At 35.9% G+C, this 25320-nt stretch overlaps 1 protein-coding gene across 1 annotated transcript in view; it reads right to left on the bottom strand.

Annotated features, from left to right (window-relative positions):
* LOC124365993 (furin-like protease 2) overlaps positions 1–25320 on the bottom strand; it is a 305992-nt gene that overhangs the window by 19400 nt on the left and 261272 nt on the right.

The raw sequence follows: 25320 nt of genomic DNA, 5'->3' as shown, positions 1-25320 counted from the left end.
ATACCTTTAGAATGATTGCATTTGATAAATTAAAACTTAACCTTTATACAAGAATGTTAATAATTATACACTCCCCTCCCCCCAGCATATATTTGTAAGGCCAGACCGGTAACATCTGTTAGAGTCTCAATTAGTCACTGGTGTTATACGGACAGGTTGTCAGTAGCCTCAATTGAATGAAGCACATAAATTTAAGATGTACTGGTTAGTGAAAATACACATTTAGAAGAATCCATACCAATTATTGTACGTTGGTACAAAATAATATTTCGTTTTAAAGTGCACACTCGTCAACATTCAACACTTTACTTTTGCTTACAAATCTCCTAAAGTACACAGTTTTCTTCTTCGATAAAGACTAAATACACTATAAACATTTAAAGTGATATAAGCATGAAAAACAATGTTGATTGAACAGATAACTAAGAAATCAAACAACACATAACATACTTATTGAATATCTAATAACACAAATATTGGAGATCAACTTGTTGTGGATGGAAATCTCGCCAGGTACGTTTCCAAGCGGGAAGAACAAATACGTTCTGTAAACATGGCATGGACTTTATGAACACAAGAAATTGTTTTCACAAACTGACAGTAAAACCACTCTCGTGATGTTCGCTGCCAAAACTTAGCTCGACAATATTGTTGTTTCCATTACGCGAATGCGAACTGTATTTGTTGGCTAAGCAGGTCTTTGGAAAGAAAAGTACTCACGTTTTTTGGAAACACAAACAGAAGAAACCACCGCTGCGAAATACGGAGTGAATGGTCTGACTAACCCTTTCGTCAGATCACGCGTGGCGCAACGGTACAACCGCTGAGTACGCTCAAGTGCAAAACGATGGCTTATTTACTCTCGTTTATCTTACACAATGGTATTGCCGTTGCAGATGTACCGTTGCAACACGACCGGGAAAGTACCGAATAGGTTTGATTTGAATGCATAATGAATACCAGTGAAAACTAACCAGGCGGAAGTATCCGTGTGTAAACGATTGACACAAAAAGGTTACCGGCGCCTTCAATGAACTATCATACAACTTAAAATATATATAAAGTGAAAATCAAGTTAAATTTGATTATTTATTTAAAACCATGGCGTAAGATAGAAAATTGTGGTCTGGTACCGTAAGGAAATCTTATCATGCAGATTATATTGCATCAGTTTATTGTACGCAGTTATTTGACTCTTTCATATGGCTGCTTAAAGAATAAACACAATACTCTATAGTATAACGAAAAAATGTATGGTTTGTAAACGGTTTTACAAATTTTTCATATAAATTACAGCAGACATAATATGAATACCTCCAAACATTATTATTATGGATATTAAGAATCTTATGTACTTTTATGCACTCATAGTACTTCTGAAGAAGCGATACGATTTTGCAATTCATTTCACAATACACAAATCTGCTTCCGGTGGTGGTTAAATAAATCCATTAAATCCGAAATAGGACTGAGAGAGAATGATCGACCAAAGCTTTTAAGAGCAGTGCTGATCCATTCCCTTTGATGACGGACGAATGTGTTCAATTCCGCGACTAAAGCTGCGGTAATACTGTTTACTGTAATACGGTTTGGTAGAATAGCGCAGGCCGTCATTGCCAATCAGATCACAATCCATACGCTGTGGATGATGGGTTTTATTGCTCTTTACGTTTGTCAAATATGAATCATGAAATAGTGATTTCTCCGGCGGTAAATTACTTGCTCGCACTCAACCACTCGATATCATCCCTCCCAACCTTAATGGGCTCTAACCGACCACGTGACTATCCCAAAATAATAGATAGACAAAATAAATATCAAAACTTGAACCAGCCACTCACACAGATGTTCTTTTAATTACGCACCATCTCCTTCTACTATAAAGCTAATATTAGCTAGTGTAATTAAAATCTGATCCAACTCTTAAAGTTTAAACATAGCTTAATGTATTGTAAACGTTCGATAAGTATCTATTGATTTGTAGACCGAAAAGTTGGTTTTTAAGTCACACGGGTCATAAAATAACTTATGAACTTTCTACGAGTTCCGCTCTTCACGCACGGAAAACAATTACTACCAGGTTACTAGTTAACACGGTTAGGTCGCTCTTCAATGCAATAAGGCATCCCACTGAATATATTTACAAAAAATAAATGTTCTGTTTATGTCGCTATCTCACGCTGAAATAACTGTTATTCGTGTGTCTGATTACTATTAAAAATATGAGTTGTGAAAACTATTATCATTTAGTATTTTTATTTTTAACCTCTTAGCAGTACCCACCTACTTTGAACTCTCGCCAAAATCAGAGCGGCTAGCGATAAGTTAACAATCTTTTGGAATTTACGAAAAACTACGTTGTATACTTATATAGTTCATATTGGCTTTAGCCTCCCAGGTTAGTAGAACAGATTTCACGGAACACATGAAAATAAAGTAAACCTTGCATTATACGTGTTCCCATAATAGCAGTAACTTAAAGCGTTATATGCTCTGTCCTTGTCTAGCCAAGATACGAACGTCTCGTATCACAAACTTTATGTCGATATATCTCTGGCTTTTCAAGTATTAAAAAAACAAGTTACATATACTCTTGTATTTTAGATATATTGTTTTAGTTCTAAAATTTTAATAACTCTTTTAAGGTATTGTACACTTTTTTCCTTTACAGGTGGCAGTGAAAAGTACTCTGGATAACAGACTATATTAGGTTTTCATGGAAATAAAAAATGTGTTTGTTAAATAATAAATCCCTCCGTCCTATCTGGCTTAGCGTTAGCGAAGCATATCACATGAGGATATAGACACATTTTAATTACTGTCGGTCTATAAGTTCGCACGATATCACGAAAACAAACTGACATATACACTTTATGGCATTTGCCTGATCGTTAGCGAACATTTTCACATTAGAGTAATGGCTAACTGTGCTGAGAACGAGAACATTTCTGAACAAACAAACGGTACAGCACAATCATATGAGAGGTTAACATGTGCGTACACGCACTATCGTCTAACTCTTTACAAGATATGTCGACAATTATTTTAATCTGTACAGTTTAAATTTTGCATCAAACTTCATTCCTATATAGACGAGTATGGATTCTGTAAAGGTACATTTAGACAGCAATAGAATTTGGCTGAGCATTATTGAATCCTACCGCTCAGTAGGATGACAAAATTCTCTTTTGTAAGCCGGGAGAATGTATAAGTCTGTATGATTGCCTGACATTGTATCAACCCGCAGGACAGAAAATAAAAATTACCTATAAACGGTTCAAATATGTAATGAATGAATTAATGAAAAATGCCTTCATAAAAGAGGGGGAGTTAGCGCTATGAAGGCCTCTCTACCACTCAACCTCATGCCGTAAACAGTAAATTTACGATAGTTTGATACAGTTGCGGTATATTATTAACTTATACTTATGTAACGATGATAGGACGACATATCATCGTGCTGAGATCCTTGGCATTTAGAAGGATCCTGCCAGGAGACCCGGAATCCAACACCCACGGACTAAGCAGCTGAACAATGAGGATTAGCATTGACATTAAGGATACGATACGTCAGAAACAGGATAGGATCGGGCGAGAAGCCTGTCATGTTAACCTACTGTTGGGTACTGTAGTGTCGTATAGAGGTGGACAGTTGAAATATCACTGATGTAAGCCTACTGCTCTCAATCAGACCTAAGGTGACGACGGGGTCAAGTGAAGGCCACTTTAACCTATCCAATTAATTGAGTGGTCTATTACAAGTGACAATTGAGACATTGACATAAATGATGAGTCACTGTATAACATAAATTTCACTGTAGGAACTGAAAATCTGAAACCTTTACTAGAAAAAAACAAAACAAGCATCATTAATATATTCTCCTATATTTTAAATTTAAAAGCTAGCTATGAAAAGAGAATATTTTAGTTGCCGAGATTTACTTTAAAATTGCTGTACACATTTAGAGCATGTTAAGGCCTAATATTATTGTTTCATAATGATTATTGCTCTATACAGTCAGAATAAAAAAGGAAAGTGTTTAGTTCTGCAAACAACAATGTGTGTACATGATACTATAATGAAAATGGAAATTATATGCTACTGTTTGTTGTAATAGCTTTGAGTGAAAAGTAACATCATATTTTCTAAATTAACAATTTAGAGTAAACGAATATAATTTTCCATTGCTTCCATTTAGTTGCATATATGACTATGGTAACAAGGACATTTATTTTCTAATAAACTTAGGCTAAGTATGTTTGCAATCTTTCAGAAAGGGCTGTTTACACCAAGCTTCAACGTAAATTCGCTGACTATCATAGTAATTTCACACAGATTTTGTTCTTTTTACAGATTTTAAAGTATTTTTGTGCTGTGCACCATTTTAAAATTAATTTTTTAATGCTTAATTTGGTATGAACAAATGTTTTATTCAATATTCCGTTTTTTGTTTATATCCCGAACTAACATTTGAGATATAGTCTTGATGAGTAGTCTAGAATGATGTTTTAATTCCCTGTTTTATCTTTCAGTTAAACCTTTCAAAATTCTACGTGAGGTAGCATCCAAGTAAAGTCTTTCCGCACCACACGCAAATCACTAATATTTAAGCCAAAATAGTTCTAGTTACATACTAGAACAAATCTATTACATAACACATCTTTTCTGTAGCCCTTATGTAACCAGAATTTAAAATGTCTCAATTTGATCTATGTAGAAAGAGGAGCGATTTACACAGATTTCACATCTCAATAGTCGAAACGGAATCACTGATATAGTATGAGTTAATTGCTTAACAGTGGATAGATGGAAGTGTTTTTTTTACGTAACCTTATCAGTTTAGATAGTAACCATTGCTGGTGTCTATGTGCAAGTCATTATGCAGTGCACATTACATGTACCCGAACATAGGACTATCTCCGGGATATAACCCGTCAGTACGAGATAAGCTTTCTAGCGTGGTCTCCAACGTTATCTCCATATTAATTTATTTCATGTATTATTCCATTCCGGAGATACTTTTATCTTTTTGACAAATTCAATCCTGAGGCATGTTCATAATATTGCAGTTATTGATTTCCTGATTGTTTTATAGGCATCATGACGAACGGGTGCCGACCACTTCCAGCTATACTTCCGGTGTGCCACGGTCGGTATACGGTTGTATTATTGGTCTGGACAGGCGGATATTTGAATTGATTATCTGCTTTATCACTCTTCATTGTTAATTAAAGTGGTTTCTATATTGCCACACATAAAAATGTTATCTCGGACTTAAAATATTATAGTCTTGAATCTATTGTTCGGAACTCTGAATTAGTTTTTAATCCACGCTAAATACTGTTATCCGTTTTAAGTATACAGAAAAATTTGTGATTATATGAAATTCCAGAGAAACCGCTTCCTAATAATAAAAATAAACAATTACAGATGGACTTATTTTTTAAGATTATATTCTAAGTTGTGGAGAGCATCCTGTCTCCAACAATGAATTTTGGATTTTTCACCGGTGAATCATGCCGTCACGTGCAAAGAACAGGTCACCGGCGTGCCGCACTAGTAGAGTGTGAAGGTTGTTTACACAAAATGCGCCAACACTTCTGTTGAATATGGATTCTCTCACGTCGTCACATGCCATTACCTGCTTGTTGCCTTTTTGTTTCAGGAGACATGCACCGACACGTTTCCGGGAAGCGTTCCCTTGTTAAACAAAATAATGAACCGCCGCGATTTACTTTTGATACAATTCAAAGTGCCTAAAACACTTCTATTTGATTCTATTATATTTATTTAAGTATTACGATAAAATACTGATACAAAATTCACTTTCTGATATAAACTTTACTGTTTTAAAGCAATATTTGCAGTAGCTACCTGATAGTACTCGTACTGCTAGAAAGTGATCTCCAAACTTACAATTAGATTTTTTTTTAACAAATAACACTTTACACGTTAAATATAAAATACTACTTAAAATGTTGCATCATGTTGGGCATTGCATTTTGAAGTTAACGTTTCACATATCTATGTATATAAAAGGATATTTCTCGACCGAACGCACAGGACAATTCATGAGATTACATGAAATGTGGTACATTTACTTGTCTTGTGCCCTAGAGGATTTCTTATTTCAACCTTCTCAGTAATCACTGATGAGCACGTAGGTTATCCAAATATGTAATAAAACTGGAAGTTTTAGAACGGTTATACTTTTTAACTGTAAAGTTTAGCAGACATATACAGTACTTAATCAGTAGTGTAATTCAGATATCAAAGACAAAGTTACTATCTATCTAACTTTTGCTACAGATTTAAAGACTGTTATAAAAAAAACCTTAGTTGCGTTTTTTTCTGTAGTAGGCTCTTTGGCCCTGTGTATGTATATTTACTTCAGCAGGTCCAAAAAGCAAACTTAACTATGGCACCAGACTAATGGCACTGGACTAAATTACGATGGCCATAAGTATACACTTCACGACAAAAATAGGCTTTTCAGACCTTTGTAATTTTTATTTCTTGATCGGAGAAATAGACAATAAGGCGAACTCGAGTAACCCAAAGCGACGGAAATAATAATTCATTCGCACCAGAATCCTAAAATAATTATAATTCTAAATTCTGGTACAAAACTAGAGCTCTTAACCATAAACATGGAAGTAATATGTACCTACCTAAAATATGCCAACGCCTGTTTAAAATTTGCATCAGGCCCCATCATTTATTAAATCATGAGTCTGTAACTGAAAAATTCAGGGCTTCAAATTTATAAATTCTCTACACTGATCTAAAATAGAACAATTGCTACATAAATCGTTTGCCATGAAATACGGAAGAGAAGTTAGATTTATTTCACAGGTACTTATAAAAACTGTTTTACTCTCATACTTCAGAGCCCCAAAACACTGCTCTATAAACTTACATTTAAAATGGATCAGGAGATTGGAATATCTTCTAATACTTATTATCTCAGGAGTATTTAGAATGGCATATGCCCATAGTGTCCCTATTTTTTTCAGAAGGTAATTGCGTGCGAAGCCACGAGTAACTACTACTGAGTTGTAAAAAAATGCATTGTTGCACAAATAACAAATGTGGAGTCAGCGTGGATTTACGATTATTACAGTATTGTAAGCCTGCGGAGGTAAAGAGGCAAACTTATTTTCTTCGTGGTTTGTTTACAAGTAACAAAACAAAAGCTCGACTCTTGGTTGGCACAGGGTTATTGTGTGGTACAAAGTGTACTGATCTCTTGTATTGTTGTAGGTGTTACAGTATTCCCTACTGCCCTATAGAGCTGGCTAAAACATTCACGACGGCGCGCGGTGTAAGAGCTCGAGAGTGACACTGAATACTCACATCAATATTGAATCTTCTATAGCTTTGAATCACTGACTGCGGACTTCACGGTGTGTGAGTAAACGGTTTTATATGCACCGCAATTTCCTTTTATGTGCCTATAACTTTATAAGATTCCCCTCAAGGTAAAAATATGGTAATACAGTAGTACACAATGTATCAACGTTTAAATGTATGTAATAGGACTTATGCGCTATTTATCAATGGCTGAGCTTCAAAGAAGCCCATTACTTGTGAGGCTGGAACATTTAAATTTAATTTATGTCTGTCTATTGGTATGTATATCTGTATATCTGTCCACAAGTTATCTCGAAAACGATATAAAACCTTTTGCATCAAGTTTCGTTTATATATTTGCAACACTGGGTTAGATGGTGCAAGCACTCAGAAGGCTGACCCAATTTCTCTTTAGTTTGGGGGGGGGGATGTAAAAATGTCTTAGACGTAATATTATTTGTTGATCTATCTGTCAATAATAAAATTAATAAGCAATAGACTTAAAATTTTGTATTTAAACCAGTAAATCAAATTATATATATATATATATATATATATATATATACATACATTATAATATTTTTATTAATGGCAATAGTCAAATTTAATTTCATTTAATAATAAATCACGAAAAGTACTTGCTCCGTCAGGACTCGAACCCGTATCTCTCACTAGTGATAGCGCACTCACCCAGCAAGTGAGAGATCCGGGTTCGAGTCCCGGCAGAGCAAATACTTATTATGTTTATTGAAATTATAAACTGTACTATAAATAATATTTTTACGGCTTTCTTAATAGCCAGAAAACTAGTGCAGGTTTTAGTGATAGTTAAATTTTCGGTTTATTACATTTAAGGGCATCGGATATAGTTAGTTTACGGATTGTCATCTTAACATTATAAATGCAGTTTTTTTTTTTTTTTTTTTTTTTTTTTTTTTTTTTTTTTTTTTTTTTTTTTTTTTTTTTTTTTTTTTTTTGAGGGAGAGGCAGGAAAAATGCAATTACGCACACACAGGTGGCCAGCCTGTAGTGTGGGACTCCCCTAAAAACGGGTTTACCCACTAAAAAACCTCCTCTACTCTTTAGGATTCTAACCTGGGATTGTTTATCACATTACTTCAGGCTAGGCCTAAATTTGGCTTAAGCCCGTGGGGCTCGCTCCTTATCCAGCCGCTCGGTCAAGGGATCTGGGCCACTTCGCGGTCCAGATCGGGTCTCTTTTCCAGGAGGATGCCCCGGACGAACTGTGACAAACAATCCCAGTTCCCCTCATCCTCCATTATCTTTTCGCAGACCGTATCCACCGAAAAAACCCCGAGTTTTCTTGTGGCCTCCAGGCGGGGCCTTTCCCAACGCGGACAGCGGAAGAAGGTGTGTTCCGCGTCGTCGGGAACGCCCGGGCAGTAGATGCAATCCGGTGAATCGGTCTTGCCCATCCGGTTCAGGTACGACTTGAAATAGCCGTGACCTGTCAGGAACTGCGTGAGGTAGTAATCCACCTCGCCATGCCGCCTTTCGACCCATGGTTGAACCTGCTCGATGAGTCGCGCAGTCCATCGTCCTCGGGTTTCGTGCTCCCAGCTGTGTTGCCACTGCTGGAAGGTTCGGGCACGCTCTTCGGATCTTGCTGCGTCCTTGCCGATCTCGCCTTGTCTCTGATAAATCGCCTTCCTCTCCCCTGCCAAGAGCTTGACAGGGATGACTCCGGCAACCACCAGGACGGCAGGCTCGGATACTGTCCGATAGGCGGACAGTTAATGCAGTTTATAAAGTACATTTACTTACAAGTAATGTTTGCACTTTAATTTATTAACATAAATTATAAACATAAATTGAAGAGGTCCTAGGAGACACGCTATCTGGTTATTACTAAATATCAAAGTTGAATTTTCTTCTATAAAAACAAGTATTAAATATGGATATAAAATCGAAGAGGTCGTCAAGGCCTAGGTAAGTAATTCATACGTACTTGAACTACTTGATCCATACTAGTCAAGTACGGACTTTGAATCAGTAAGGCAGGCCGTAAACTCTCACATGTCCGAGGAGCTTGAAGATCAAGTATGATTGATAGCGAGAGGGCCTCTGGAAGGAAAAGTAATTTCCGTCTTGCCGGATAAAGTTCTATATCTTAAATCAAATCGCTCAACACTTTAACGTGGATATATAAAATCTTAACGTACAATTCCAATAAATGTCCACATGTTGTAAACTTTTCTGTACACTAATGTATAAATCGATAATCCGAATCCATAGAATCTCTTCTGCAAACCACTTTTTGTTCACTTCGTGTGGAATTCAAATAAACAAGGAAAGCTGAACTGACTTGTCGTGACCTGTCTAATTACGTAGTTACTGTCAGACAAAGGTCAGGGCCATCTTGTTACTTGGGTTAACTACCGCCTTATTTGTCTGTTCCCGTAAGGTGTAACCTGGTTACATAACCCAACATCTTGTGTACATAGATTTCACCATGTCATATTGTGATTTTAGTGCGACATAATGGCTTGCCCAAATGTACGGAATTTAATTCAACGTTTCGGTTGAAAAAAGAAGCGCGACTATTTGCGAAATATAACAGAAAAACGACCTATAGGAGAAGACTGCTTAAAAAAATCGTGTGATTACCAATAGTCACCAATTACTGCAAAAGCTACGATAGAAAGGACGACATCGTATTAATGTGTGAATATACAAGATTGTTAAAAGCAGATTGGAATTATATATAGGGGACAGACTGTGGACTCCCATTATGCATTAGTTATTTTAACCATTATTGATGAGTCACAAACACTGTAGAGCGCTCTTTAGTGCAATTGTATAATCATCACCCAGCAATAAGAGACCCGTGTTCGAATCCTAGAGGAGGAAGTACTTTTTGTGTAAAAAACCGTTATTGAAATTGACTCAGGGTACTGCAAATAATACAAATTTAATGAACATTGATGTTATTTGATCTCTCGATCACAAGTTCTTTAGCATAGGTACTTCAAACAAAAATTTTAGGATAAAGGAAACAGCCAGATACAAAATAACTAAATAAAAAATTGCGGGCTCTGAGGTGTACTGTAATAGCAGACTCTCGCCCGACAAGTGACAGAATCGGGTGAGAGATGGATAATGTATATAGGAGTATGGGAGAGTCCTATAGGTCATTCCAACGCCACAGCGGTCTAAGACGTCGGACTTAGGTCTGAGTTCGAGGTAACGCAGATCAAACCCTGTCTGTGATCATGGTACTTTTTATCCGTACCATCGACCTTGTACTGTATCGTCTCTCCCTTATCCTGTCTTATAAGGTTTTCGCTCATACCAGTGGCCTATGAAAGCGGACAAAACAAGGCTTAAAAGAGGACCGATCTATCCTTTTTGTAAAATAAACAAATAAAAAAATAGTCTATTAAGGCTGTATTTTTAACCAATTTTCCTACAAAATCTTTCACCTTTTCTATTTTCCTTCCTTTCTGGATTATCTCGAATAAGCCAGTTACATGGAGAAACCGATTAGGACAGCAAGTTTTGGGGATTTTAATACACTACAATATACAATATTTACACACAGTTCTTCATCGCCAATACTCCATTTATGGTATACAATGTTATATTTCAAAACCACTCGTGATGTAAAATACAGTGCTGTATGCTATCACTACTAAAGCTGTAATAAGGGAGAGAAAAGCCTATAAATGAAAAGTCGAATACTACCAGACCAACACAATACTTGGAAGCATGCAAGTTTGTTCTTTCTTAAATACTAGCACAAATTAAGAAGCGATTTTACTCCTTGTTATTGACTTCATAAGTTTGATTGAAGAGTCAACTTAGATGAAATAAAGCGTCTCAAACTTTACGACTCCGCTGTTGCTCATAAACGACTACTGAAATCTTAGGAACTATGGTAAGATAACGTGAAATTATGTGTAAAACCTCATGATTTCTCATGAATAGATCTAAGACTCTATTTAAAAATCGGGTTCTTATGGCACTGTTATATTTTGACAGATGGCAGTTTTGAGATTAACCACAATAACGTAAACGCTTGTATGTTGAAACACGGATTATTCTTTCTTGTTTGATTATAGAGTTACGTGTACGCAACTGCACGACAAAACACACATACCTCAATATGCAGTACACCGTGTCTAATAACATCCTGTAGGACTTTGTTAATAAGTTCCAGATAGGGTTTACATCCATACCGCGCCATTCTTTTGCCATAATCTTTACACAATTGCACAACTCTACCATGTACAGGGTATGTGATGCTAGGAGACATGATGTAAAAGTTAAAAGTCTAGGTGTCGCGTGGGTCAGAGTCAATAAATGTCCGGCAGATGTTACAGTGAGACGCCACCAGAATGTCACTTGTCAGCCGTACCTCACCGAGCCTCTTACCTACGGGACTTACAACAGTCCGCCTACGCTAACCACTTTCACTTTTATATACATATATAATAAAACACCATCTAACCATAGTCTACGCATGTTACTAGTCATACAGCCTGCTTACAGACTGATACCTGCCAAGAAGTAAAAGTAGGAAAAACGTACGACACGATAACCGAATGGAATGAAATTTGAATATCAAAATACGTTCCTAAAATCTAACTGACCAGCTGGTATTTAAATTAATTTTTTTCCGAAATCTACTGTTGGTTTGATCACGAAATAAATACCAGTTCCAGATACAGGAGAAACGCCACACAGTCGGCGAATGCCAACTGCTGCTATATTGTTGAAGCTGATCTAACTCTCTAACTCAGACCCTTGATCACTTGGGTAATATATTAAAATAGCCTAGGTAGAGCAGATAAAAAAAATTCAAAGTTGTGCAGACAATTGGCTATAATCGACCGGTCAGGTTATCTTTTGTATATTTCAAGATGGTATTTTAAAACAATTTCGTTTTACATCAATAACAGTATAACTAATGAAAATGGAAGGGTAATTTTGCCTGAAAAGGACTCCGATGAAATCACATAAGCTCCAACAGCTGAAAATGGACGAATAATAAACAACTTTCAACATATACCACGTTGTAAGTAATTTTGATTCGATTTACTTAAGCTGATTTAATAGGTGTTTTTTTTTTATTTTAGAATCACAGCCGTTAAGAATAAAATACACGAATACACGAAAGATGTGAACACAATTTTGATCATTCTACGAAGAACTTTAGGCCTAATTCTGTAATCAGGCCAAAGAAAGAGTCTGACAAAATATTATATTAAGAAGTAATTCAAGCAAAAACCTATCGCCTTTCTCACGTTGAAACTGTAACTGACCCAAGGACTGAAGATGTGAGCCTTGGACGTGTCATGGACTGAAGATGTGAGCCTTAGACGTGTCACGAACTGAAGACGTGATCCTTAGATGTGTAATGGACTGAAGACGTGAGCCTTAGACGTGTCACGAATTGAAGATGTGAGCCTTAGATGTGTCACGAACTGAACATGTCAGCCTTAAAAGTGGTACAAACTGAAGATCTGAGCCTTAAACGTGGTACGAACTGAAGGTGTGAGCCTTAAACGTGGTACGAACTGAAGGTGTGAGCCTTCGTGCCCTTGGTTGGGGACTATCAGAACCCGCAGCCAATGTTTATTATACACCGCAGGACCTCATCGTCGTACATCTGAGATAGATCGTTCGATACTCAATCACTGTATATGACCATTACTTGTGCCGCATTACCTAGAAAACTGTTGATCCCATCGATATGTTACAACATGCCAAAATTACTAGGTTTAACCAGTTATTATAAATTGCTTATTATAATTCCTTCATGTATTGTGACAATGTGTCCAACACCATACATTTCCCGAGTGTTATATGAGATGAGCTACAACCGACACTGTGTGCCGCAGATACCATTGTTTACTGCTGCATTCTGCACTATCCCACAGTTTGCTCTCCACTTTTCACGGTAAACTGTCACCCTTTATTTACTACCTGACAATACTTTATAAATGAAACACATTGCGGTTTACATTTATTTATAAACAGTTATTTATTACTTTTAAGGAACAGTGGGGTTTTAACGTTATGCACTACAATGGCATTTTGTTGGGATAAAAATGTATGCCCATCAATTGACATTTCCAGCAGAGTAAATGTATTGTACTGCATTTGGTACGGTATTTAATTTAAATAGGTGTCAATGGTATAAATATATACTATTTTTTTACGGTTAAACGAACGTATAATTACCATGAAACACTAAGGACAGCAATTGGGTGTATTCAATTTCAATACTATACACGGTAATTTGGACGCTTGGGCAGACACATCAAGTCAAAGCTCGAGGGATCGACATTACCATAGAGCGGCTTACACCATCAACTGCTAATCAAAGGGAGAGACCCAAGGTACCTGCCTAATTTCAGATACAGAGAGAGAGGGAGATATAACTCAGATATATCCAGAGAGTTCCTTGGACGTACTTGGACACTTCCGAGTATTATATTGGTTTTAGTGAAACATAACTAACGTTATGTAAATTACACGTCACGTAGAGAGTCCATTAATGAGTTATAAATAAATTTAGTTTTTGTTAATTTTCACTCTATGAACGATAAATACGAACGTTTTCCAGGAGAGTCTGCAGATTGATCATAAAATATCCTATTTTGTATTAACATTGATTGATAGGATGACTCTCAGAATTAGGAAAAAATACTCACCGGAAGATTATTCATTATTGATAATGTTCAATTATTGTTCGATTAGTGTAATAGGAGCACTACTGCAAATAAAACAAAGATATTTCCGATTATTAAATCATTGAGAGCCAGCTAAAGCGCTGACAAAGCTAAGGATTCAACAAACAATTCCCTGAAAGACTAAGCTTTCGTTTAAAGTACAATTAGGTCGAGATAAATCCCTCCAATCCAATAAACTTTCACGACGTCGGCTCAGATGTACAAGTCGCAAGTTCATTAGTTTGTTCCAAGTTTCATCTCTGAGATAAATTAACCTGTAGAGAGGTGCACCATCGCTCTTAGTCGTAGTTTACGTCTGTGATGATTTGTTTTGGCGGTGGAATCACGTTGATTAAGTAAACATGGTTTTGCCGGAGGTTAATTTCAAGATATGCATTTCAATTAGACTGATTTCGAACTGAATTCCTGACTGAGTCGAACAAAACGATAAACTCGAACTCTGACAAAAAAGACTTAGTCGTCACAAAAGAAGGACTGCTTGATGATCATAAACACCCGTAGAACTTCAGACGGATTACTAATACTCTTATAATGATAATATAAAAATTTCGTTAAATATCCATGCTATATATTCGAAATCGATCCTTACTTCAAGTACTTATATATTATAATATTCCTTACATAAAAAATTTACTTACCACGTATAACTGAGAGTCTTTAGCGCCAAGCACAAATATGAACTATTAATCCATATTTCAAGGACATATTATTTAAGAGCTTACAGTAGTAAAACCACCTTAGTTTCATTCCTTAAGAACAAAGTTGAAACTTACGTTTAAACTTAAACGCTCTTACTTCTGGCCGTAGAATTATGGAGTTCTTTTCACGATACGATAAACAGATATTTCAAGAACGTCTTATTTAAGAACTTGCAGTAGTAAAACCACCTTAGTTTCATTCCTTGAGAACAAAGTTGAAACTTACGTTTAAACTTAAACGCTCTTACTTCTGGTTGTATAATTATGGAGATCATTTTCATTATACGATCACCTCGAAGTCAAAGCGGTCAAGTTTAAACTTCTTGTAAAGTTTATGCTTTTTGAATATTTAAACTACGAGCAACAATGTAGATTTTTTCTTGTATATCCTATTGGAAAAATAAAGCGTTTCTATGCGTTAAAAGGGTAACAATTTAAGACGGTCGGTACCGACACAGTTTTAAAATGCATCTGAATTAAAAAACTTGTACACAACACAGTATGAATTTATCCTTATAATACAATTTTATTTTCTATTCTTTAAGCCTTCAGGGCTCCATTCAGGTATACTTACATTAAAGATGTTTCGTTACCGGATTCCAAAATGTCTCTTCTTTTCCTTACCAATTGCCCAACGTAGGACTGAAACGATCCGTGAGCAAATCCATTCGACTCATCTCCAGTTTGAGGTCGAGGAAAAGCCTATCGGATTGAGGCCGACCGCATTACATCGTGCGGTTACGTCCGACACAGAGTACAGAGTCGAGTGGATGCATCTAATATTGACCAACCAGTCCGTACACGTGTTGAAATGTTGACTCACCTGAAACCTTCCCAAATGCCAGACGGAAGCTATATTTCCATGTTAAATACAACAAATAGATACTACCGCGCGTTGATGTATTTAAATACATGTTCACACAAAACATAGAACCACCACCGCATGAATGAAAAAATAAGTTCACGGGTCAACAGATAGTTCTTGTGGAAGCCCAAAACAATGATTTCATCACTGCAGATACAACCTGTGTTTGATTTCCGATCACAAGAGTGAGGACAAGTGAATGGAGTCAATTATCGACCAACAACTCACTCTGGCGGCGGCCTCATTAGCATGTCCCTGGGTGACAAGGGCTTATTGGCCAACGCCAGCTCCGCAGTCTCTGTTTACCGAGGGATGACAGTCCAAGCAGGACGCCACTAATTTGAGGATCACAGTTCGATTAGAGAGCCAGCTATAGTAAAACGAACTTGAGTTTCTTTCCTAGAAACAAAGTTAACCTCGTGCAGTTTTCCGCCCTCCTTTTTGATCGTAACGTCACGCGAGAGTTTTTTTTAAGATTTAACTAAGACGCATCCATACTCTTTTTTGTTTTGTTGTCAACTTTATACGTTTTGAATATTCAAACCATAAAGTACAACACAGCTTTCCAATACGGAGCAAGTTTAGACTACAACTTAATATATACATAGCTGTATATATTGCTAGACCAATTATGTAAATATAACTCAACTTGGGTATGCAGACTTCAATAAGTTCCTCTTACTCGCACAGGAAACACATAAACTACTTTTTTGGAAAAAACAAAAAAAACAAATCAGAATTTATGTTGTGTGTGCGTATCTCTAGAATTATTGTAGCTGTTTTTTGTAAAATAACTAAAATGATCTGAACCATCATTCTTAAATTTTGTATGGTCAGAAATGTTTATAATAGCTTCAACTTTAGTTTTTTACAATGCAATTCAAATTATGGCGTCATGCCTTGTTAAATTAATATAATTTCAGTTTTATTACATTCTTTATCTCACTCTAATTCGTATAAGCGAACCAATTTATTATTTAAAAAATAGTTTTTAATAATTTACTTATGAAAAAAAATAAATTGTGAATTAACTTCAGAATTTAGTTCATACATGCAGATATTTATCTTTTCATTTCATAGGACAATCCATTTCCCTAGGTTCATACTTACACATAACATTTTAAAACGTAACGATTTGCAACAATCTACAGTATCGTACAGCAATAAAACTGTTCTACAAATGAGGATTAAACCCAATCACTGGATTCTGTACTTGAGTGCTTGTAATTCGCAGAATTCACTGGGTTAAACTCTGGTTGAAATCTGTCAACAATTATTTCACATAATTATGCTGTGGTAAATTAAAACACCATATGCCTCACAATATAATATGGATTGCAGTTACATGCATGTAAGATCTTCTTTTTAAATTTTGTATTGTTTAACACATTGCGAGCGATATGTAATATTCGGCTTAAGAATTATTTGTTTAAGAATATTAAAATTTATTTTTAATTTTTAACTCCAATACTAACAGTTGACATTATGACAGGATAGACCGTAGTGTAATGATCGTCGCGTCGTAGTGAAGGTTGCTTGAATGTCGCAGTTATTGCAGTGTCACCGGTGAACGCAAGCCATTGGATGCCAATCCAGAGCCAGTGACTGTCCTGATCACGACCTGCTGTTACTTCTCTCTAGTCGGGCCTTCCGCCGTCTCTAAAACATCCTCTTCCTCCTTTCCAACCGCCACCGAACATCACTAATAATGTCGGATGTCTCTTCATTACGTTAATTACTTATTTTTCAAGAGAACAGCTAGCGATATTTCTAGACTTTGTTTTACGACGGGAGACAATGTCTGTAAAGGAAGAAGACTGTATTGAAAAGAAAAGTTACGTTTGTACGCATAACTGCTTTTCTACTAACTGGAATATTGAAATCATGAAGATTTAAAAATAATATAAATTTTACTTGACATATTCCACACGCAAGTTCCTATGTACGTAGTATAGTTCGTAGGTCATAGAAGGAGCTTCAAAATGGAAAAACTTACAAATTTGCTTTTAATCATCAGAATTTCATATCAATGTGGTACATTATTAAAGTCAAGGAGTTTAAATATTTAAAATAATACAAAAAAGTAATTTTGCCAATAAAATTATTCGACATGCCTAGAAAAGAACAACGTATGTATTAAATAACAGTATTAATAAAACAAGCGATATAAATAGAAAAACCAGTGCCTGTGTATGATGTAACACACAGTGTGACCCCAATCGCTTGCTCGTGGCGTGGCCTTTGTGGTAATAAACCTACCGAGAATCTGACAAAGATGGACAAACTGGACCAAGCCTGCGGCCTAAATCTGGAATAAAAAAATACACGGGTTGGGTAAGTGAACAGATACAATTTCCATATCAGTTAGCAATGTCAGGTTCATTAATTTATTCTTGATACTCTTGGCGTATTTTCATCTACATCTCCGTTTACGGTCTACGCTTACGTTCTACTTTTCATCTACATTTACGATGAAAAGTTAACAAAAGTCTTAGATTTTACGCGAGAACAAAATTGTGTAACGTTAATGCTTTCATAATAACTATCGTAAAATTTCTCTATAATATATTATCAGTCGATACAAAATAATTGTTGAACTTAATACGCTAGAGTGGCCCGCACGAAAGGAGTCCGATGGTTGCTGATGCGTCTGAATGGTGGCTCTATAACCCGCGACCAACGCAATTTGCCTGTTTTACTGGCAAATTGCTGAACATTTTAACACTTATTGCAATCAAAGAAACATCATTAACTAATAACGATGTATGTGAACATAGCAAGTCATAGCGATAACAGCTGGTGGTGGTCAGAAGCGATATGGCAACACCGCTTCAAATGTCGTCGGTACTACTTTCGTGCGGGTTACAATAGCAAACAATATCTTAGATTGTTAACTATATACATCCTATAGCCTTTAGTCAAACGGCTAATACATACTAACAAAATTTATTGCACAGTTACCGTCAAGCTATAATTACACGTAGTTAACAAACTAATATTAACAAAGTAAGTGCAGTTTCTCGCCTTGCGTGATCAAGTAAACGATAAGAATCAAGCGGACATTAAATAGTTCAGTACATTCTTCAGGGAGTGAACATTCCCTGTACTACTTTGTTGAATAACTGGGTTCCGTGTGGGTCACCGTTCCGAGTGACGGTAATATATCACTTACTGCAGTATCACTCAATACCTTTTGTGTACTATATTAATGGTTTAAGATGTGTATACAAGTATATACACATTTACGTTACGTTTGTTATCTGTCAGAACCTATACACAGAAAAATCTCAAACAACAAACTGAGAGAGTAGTTTTTTATATCTTCCATTACTACTTATGGAGTTAAAAAACAAACACACATAGCCTAAGGCTGTTTTCTTAAATATCAATGTATATAAGTTTAAAAGTTTAACTAACACACATTAATTCCAACGCCTGGTTGTACTTAAATGGATCGTAATGTCTGGTAAATTCAACAGAAGAAGGAAAAAAGACCATTTGGCTCATTGAAAACCGTATTAACACAGATTTACGTTGTAGTTTATACGCCATGGCGTTTTCAAATTTAGAGAACTTAATCACCTCCTAAAAGATCTAGAGTGCATATTAAATCACAACTGGAACAACCTAATCTCAAGAATGTGGGCTTTGCTGGTTGCTAGAACTATTAATTAAGGTTATAAACTCGGGGATTCGTAAAACCTCATTTAGGACATATCTTGTATATTCCTAATCAGATCGGGTATTGTTCTGTGCCTCTGGGACTGCTAGAAAAATGTTCGTATATCGTTCCGTTATTCCTCTATAAATGTTTTTGTCCTTAGGGAAGCCTTTAATAGAAGGCTCCATGACATATGAAAGTGCTCAGTCCCTAATCCCCAGGATTGTGGCAACGTCCTGTCTCTGGAATTTTTAGGCGTCTGCCAGCTCCTGGTCTCTGAAAGTCACCAGTCTATTGTAACTTGGTACAATGGTAGCTTTTGGCCTATGGAAACATCCAGTCTGGTAATCCCAATCCCTGCTCTATGATAAATCATGACACCTAGACGCTTCTGTCCTCAGGAATCATATATCTTCTAGACGTATTTGGTCTCTAAAACCTTCAGCCGTTCAAGAATCTCTGGGATACAAGAGCTTCCAATATTCGTGAGCTCTCGATATATGGTACGCTCTGAACCTGGCCACTAAAACGTTGTAGACTCTAGTGCAAGACATTCGAAGATCCTAGAAATTTCTCTTCTCTTAAATGTTTGAACTTCTATAAATGTGTGTTGTCGCCCATGGAAAAACATCAACTTTAGAATATTAATATCCTCCTCTCTCTTTTTTTTATATAATGAAAGTGCGTATTTAATATTATGACCAAGTGCGGTGTACAATCGGTTATCTGTCACAATGACAATCACTGTCACCAGTTAATTTATCACGATATTAGCCACACATAAATGGTATTCTAAATCATTTTGGTACTTTTTTTTATATGTTAATGACTATCACATTATCATACACATGAATCACATTTCAGATCGAATCAAAGGCGAGATATCTCTCATGGAGAAGATAGAGATTACTTTATGCAATGGAATACAGACAATTTATTTACCTCTTGTACTGATAACTACTGTTTAGTTGTTATGTGGAGTTCCAGGAACAAGTAACCCAGAACTAAGGTGCTTCAACAGGTAGTTGGAAAAATTTGAAATAATAGATTACTCCACACTTGTAATAAAGGTGTTTCTTTTATTTTTCTACCTCTGTAATAGATATTAAATCGAAAGAGATATTAAAGCAACTCTCGGTTTAACATCCGTAGGCTGAAGATGTATTTCACAGAAAGGCTTAATATTCCAAGAATTTTATTGCGGTACCAAATTTTCCGTGAGGTTCAAACAGAAACCTCGTCTTATTTTTCTGTACAATTTTCATTAACGTTCACAGTTCATGTGTCAGTACGATCAGAGTATGAAGCTCTATGTAACTGTTTACATACAAACGTCAATAATCTATACTTCCTTTCTATGAATTCAGTGATAAGTGACAGAGAGATGAGCTATGTTTATTCAGCGATTATTACATCGAATACGTCATCGTGAATGACTTGGCATTTTGAATATGCTTTGAACATTTGTATACCACTGGAAGGAAATACACAGCAGAAAATGCATCGCATCCAGAAACAATAGGATTACTGAATTGGTTTTCCTTCTCGGTCAGATTACATATAACCGCTGATATTGCTACGTTTATTCTGCGATTACTAAATCTACTACGTCATCGTGTATAGCTTTGTGTATCGGAGTACCAGTGGATGGAAACAAAGAGCAGAGAACGTATCGCTTCAAAGAAACAACCGGATTATTGCATTGGTTTTCCGCCTCGGTCAGATTACGTATAACCGCTGATATTGCTACGTTTATTCTGCGATTACTAAATCTACTACGTCATCGTGTATAGCTTTGTGTATCGGAGTACCAGTGGATGGAAACAAAGAGCAGAGAACGTATCGCTTCAAAGAAACAACAGGATTACTGAATTGGTTTTCCTTCTCGATCAGATTACATATAACCGCTGATATTGCTACGTTTATTCTGCGATTACTAAATCTACTACGTCATCGTGTATAGCTTTGTGTATCGGAGTACCAGTGGATGAAAACAAAGAGCAGAGAACGTATCGCTTCAAAGAAACAACCGGATTATTGCATTGGTTTTCCTTCTCGGTCAGATTACATTTAACCGCTGATATTGCTACGTTTATTCTGCGATTACTAAATCTACTACGTCATCGTGTATAGCTTTGTGTATCGGAGTACCAGTGGATGGAAACAAAGAGCAGAGAACGTATCGCTTCAAAGAAACAACCGGATTATTGCATTGGTTTTCCGCCTCGGTCAGATTACATACAATCGCTGATATTGCAGATCCCTACAGAATAACTTATCCATTTAACTGAGATTCGACAAAAACATATTTTACAATCACTTACAATCATGGTGTGGTGGACTGATCTTTTTTACACTACAATACATAATATAATTCAACACAAATCGATTAATTGTTAAATTAACAGTTAACCAGGTTGACGTTATATATTGTATGAACATTTTTGAGAAACCAACCAACGTAATATACGAGTATAACAATTTCGCAAACGTCCCAGCCCAAATTATGTTTTAAAATGTCAAGACTCATAGTTAATGTTGTTGTAAATGGACCTATATTACAGATTCGTTAAATCCAATTCGTCCAGATTGAAACTATTCTTACCAGTCTAGTAAATTTGAGAGCACCGGTGGTCGAGAGGTCTAGAGCGCCGAGTTACAAGAATAGTAAATTTATATTGCATATTTCCATCTTAAAAAGGATGATTAACTTGATGTAGATCCAGGACAACGAGGACAGTTACTTCACGGAAACCTGATAGCGCCATAATGAAATATGTAGTGAAAGGAAGCAATAAAAATCAAAGAAGAATATTATGAACCAAAAAAATACTTAGGTTCTAAGTCGAGTATAGGAGGTGGACAAAGAGGAGATGTTCTGTGTTTCATAAATTTCATTTATGCCATCTGGGGCTCCATGAGATACAGAGATAGGTAATTATCTGTGGCGTGCTACTTTTGAAAGTCGTACAAGAACAAATGTGCTGAGTTAAAGTTAGGAAACGGAACAATTACTTTCAAAAATCTTATGATAAAATTATTTCATAAATTTAAAGAATACGAAATTCAAATTTAAAATAAACCTATATAAAATACAGGGTTCACAATTTACATAACTAATATATTTCTGGATGAATGTTGTACAATTCAGTGGATATTTTGAGAATTCTTCTAGAACTGTGCAAGCGCAAAATGATTCGTATAAAAAGCTTATCGTGTACAAGACGTGGAAAGTTTAATACCCAGAAAAGTTGTCTTGCCCAGGACAAAAATTTAATGTAAATGTATAAAAAGTTTTCCTAGTATCACCACACTATTGTACAGAAAAAGTGGTAGAACTTAAATCAAAACAGAACAGTAAGTAAAGACATCTCAAGCGTACGCAAAGTTTGTTCCACTTTGTATCACTCCAAGAATTGAGTTTGTCTGATAAAACTTTTATATTTTCCTCTACGCCATGTTTACTGAACAGCGACTCTTGGAAGCATTCTTTCACTTTGATCCGACTAATGTTTAGGAGTGTTGTGTTCTATCCAGGGCGTTTCGGACTAAATAGCGAGTGTTAGTTGCTTTCCGTGTGTTTTGAACAACTGATCATTTTAAAAATTTTACTTTATTTTACCAATACAATTTGGACGTACATCTCAGTACTGTATGCTTCGTATCTGAAGTGAAGTTTTCATATCAGTATTTGAACATTCGTTGTCAATTTTTGTTGTGTTTTATTCCTAGCATGTAAGCCGCATATAGGTCAGAAGAAATATACGTGTTACACATTTTTTGTAGCTCAAGTCTGTAAACTACGAATGTAATATAGTTACACAAGGCATTTCCACTGAATTTACTGGGTATATCAAAACCAACGCTACTATTGTTACGGTTTATTTTAAAGCTGTAATAAGAACTGTAATCTATTACATCTACACTTTTCTCGCTAAATATGCATCGCCTCGGAATTTTTTGAACCTCCACAGTTTGAAGTTTACTTTTTTTCATTCGCTTCTCAGTCAAATAACACCAGACTTGAAGGTTTACGCATTGATGAAGCTGTTGTGTACAACACCTGACTTTACTAATGTACCTAGGCATTCCAAACAGCTAGTTATCTTGCAGTTGACAACGGGGAAGATGAAGCACCGAATATGCATACTATATTTCTCTGAATTAGCACCTCGTGGCCAAAAACAGGTGAAATCTGTAATGTTTTTCTAATTATAATACATAATCCTACAGCACAGCCAAAATCCGCAATCCAGTAGCTGGAAGGATAAAATTGTGCCTTAAAGAGAGAATTAATCTACGAACAACTTAACTTCTTGAGTGATTTTAATAGGAGAACAAGAGTATTTTTCAAACTACTATTAGTGTACATGTAATAAAGTGAAGACGTGTCAACTCCAGAAACCCGTACAAATTTACCGGTGCAAAGGGAAAGCACCACTAAGATGCGTTGAAATTTAATTCCTCTGGTGGCATGAGATTTACCAGTTTTAAACCTTTTACATTTGTCACTTGACATTATCAATTACGTATTTAAGAATGTAAGAGTGCTTCTATGTGACATGAGAGTTCCACAGGGGTCCGGCGCGGCGCTGCGTTAGAAAGTAGATTTAAGTTTCTAACAGAACCATCACTTTTTCAAATTGCACCGATTGCTTCATCTTAATTTAGTGTGGAGAAATTGGGTATTTAAGTAACTATTCATATTCTCTGGAACATAAGAAATCAACCATTGACACTTTACTTTCTTCTCAACCCTATTAGTATCAGAATATGATTAGGAACAGTGAAAGTTATATTGAGTAGATCTTATAGTGATGAAGTTATCTCGGATGGCGTCAACACAGGAACATTACGCTTGGTTAAGTAATGACTGTCAGTTCTAAGGATTTGTTGTTTACCAATTTTGTGAAATGCTTTTCAAACCTGTAGGTTATCTGAACCTATCTTAATGAAACCTTAATTTGTTTTGGATGCTTTAAAATGAAGAGCTACAGACTTAGAGAAGGTGGAAGACAAATTATATTACAACTGTCTATCTACTTTATTTTATGAACATTAAGGAGAAGTAAAGGTTGAAGCACAAGTAGTAGAGGAGTTTAATACATACCAGTGGAGGAGAGTATGAAAGTCTCTAGCAAGATCATATTGGAGAGGTCATCAGTTGACCTGTGACCTGCGATTGTACTGCCGATTAGGGCACCTAGCACACGTCACCCAATTAACCGATCAATCACCTTCTATTGTGAAATGTATCGATTTGTAAACGTATTGAATAATATCTAAACCCACTGACTTGATTGCAACATACCATTAGGCCAACTGATAGGCAATTAATTAATTGGGGGTACCAGGAACTGTTGTTGTTTTACGTACGTATTCAGTTATCTTGGTGTTTATTTCCTTACATATAACAACTAATAAATACTTAGCAACCTAACATGTTGGCCTATTGTTATTATCAGCTTTCCCTATGACGTCAGTAGAACAATAGGCTCAGAGTCTGTAGATGAGCTCAAACTTTAAAATATCGATAAAATCTAAAAATTCAACTTTCAATACATGAAATATGACTCTAGGGAATTATTCAGTACATGCTTCATGTAAAAGAATGGCACGTTTCATTCATTTCAAACCACATACTTTTTGTAGGTGTCTCTACTTTTTTATGTAAATCAGCTTTAGTCACATAAGCTATTCCCGTTAATCATCATTCATATATACACTGTAACAATGAGATTATGTACGTTTATTACTTGTCTAAATACACGTTACTCATCATTATAATTTAATATAGTAAATAATACAATGATTTTTAATGCAGGAGTACTCAATTTCCCGAGCAGCTTCGGCAATATATAGGCTAATAATGAGTAAAAGTGCAGAAATGTTAATTGTAACCACAACATCTCTGTTTCATATACATAATCTCTCTGCGGTTGTTTCGTTGCGAGTTGTTAGAGAATTATCTACGTTACTACATATTTAAAATTTCTCCGATTTCTACTTAAGTGATTAAAAGT

The sequence above is a fragment of the Homalodisca vitripennis genome, chromosome 7 (assembly GCF_021130785.1).
Source record: "Homalodisca vitripennis isolate AUS2020 chromosome 7, UT_GWSS_2.1, whole genome shotgun sequence".
Taxonomy (NCBI): Eukaryota; Metazoa; Arthropoda; class Insecta; order Hemiptera; family Cicadellidae; genus Homalodisca; species Homalodisca vitripennis.
The sequence above is the reverse complement of the archived record's forward strand: the minus strand, read 5'-3'. Positions and strand labels throughout refer to the sequence as shown.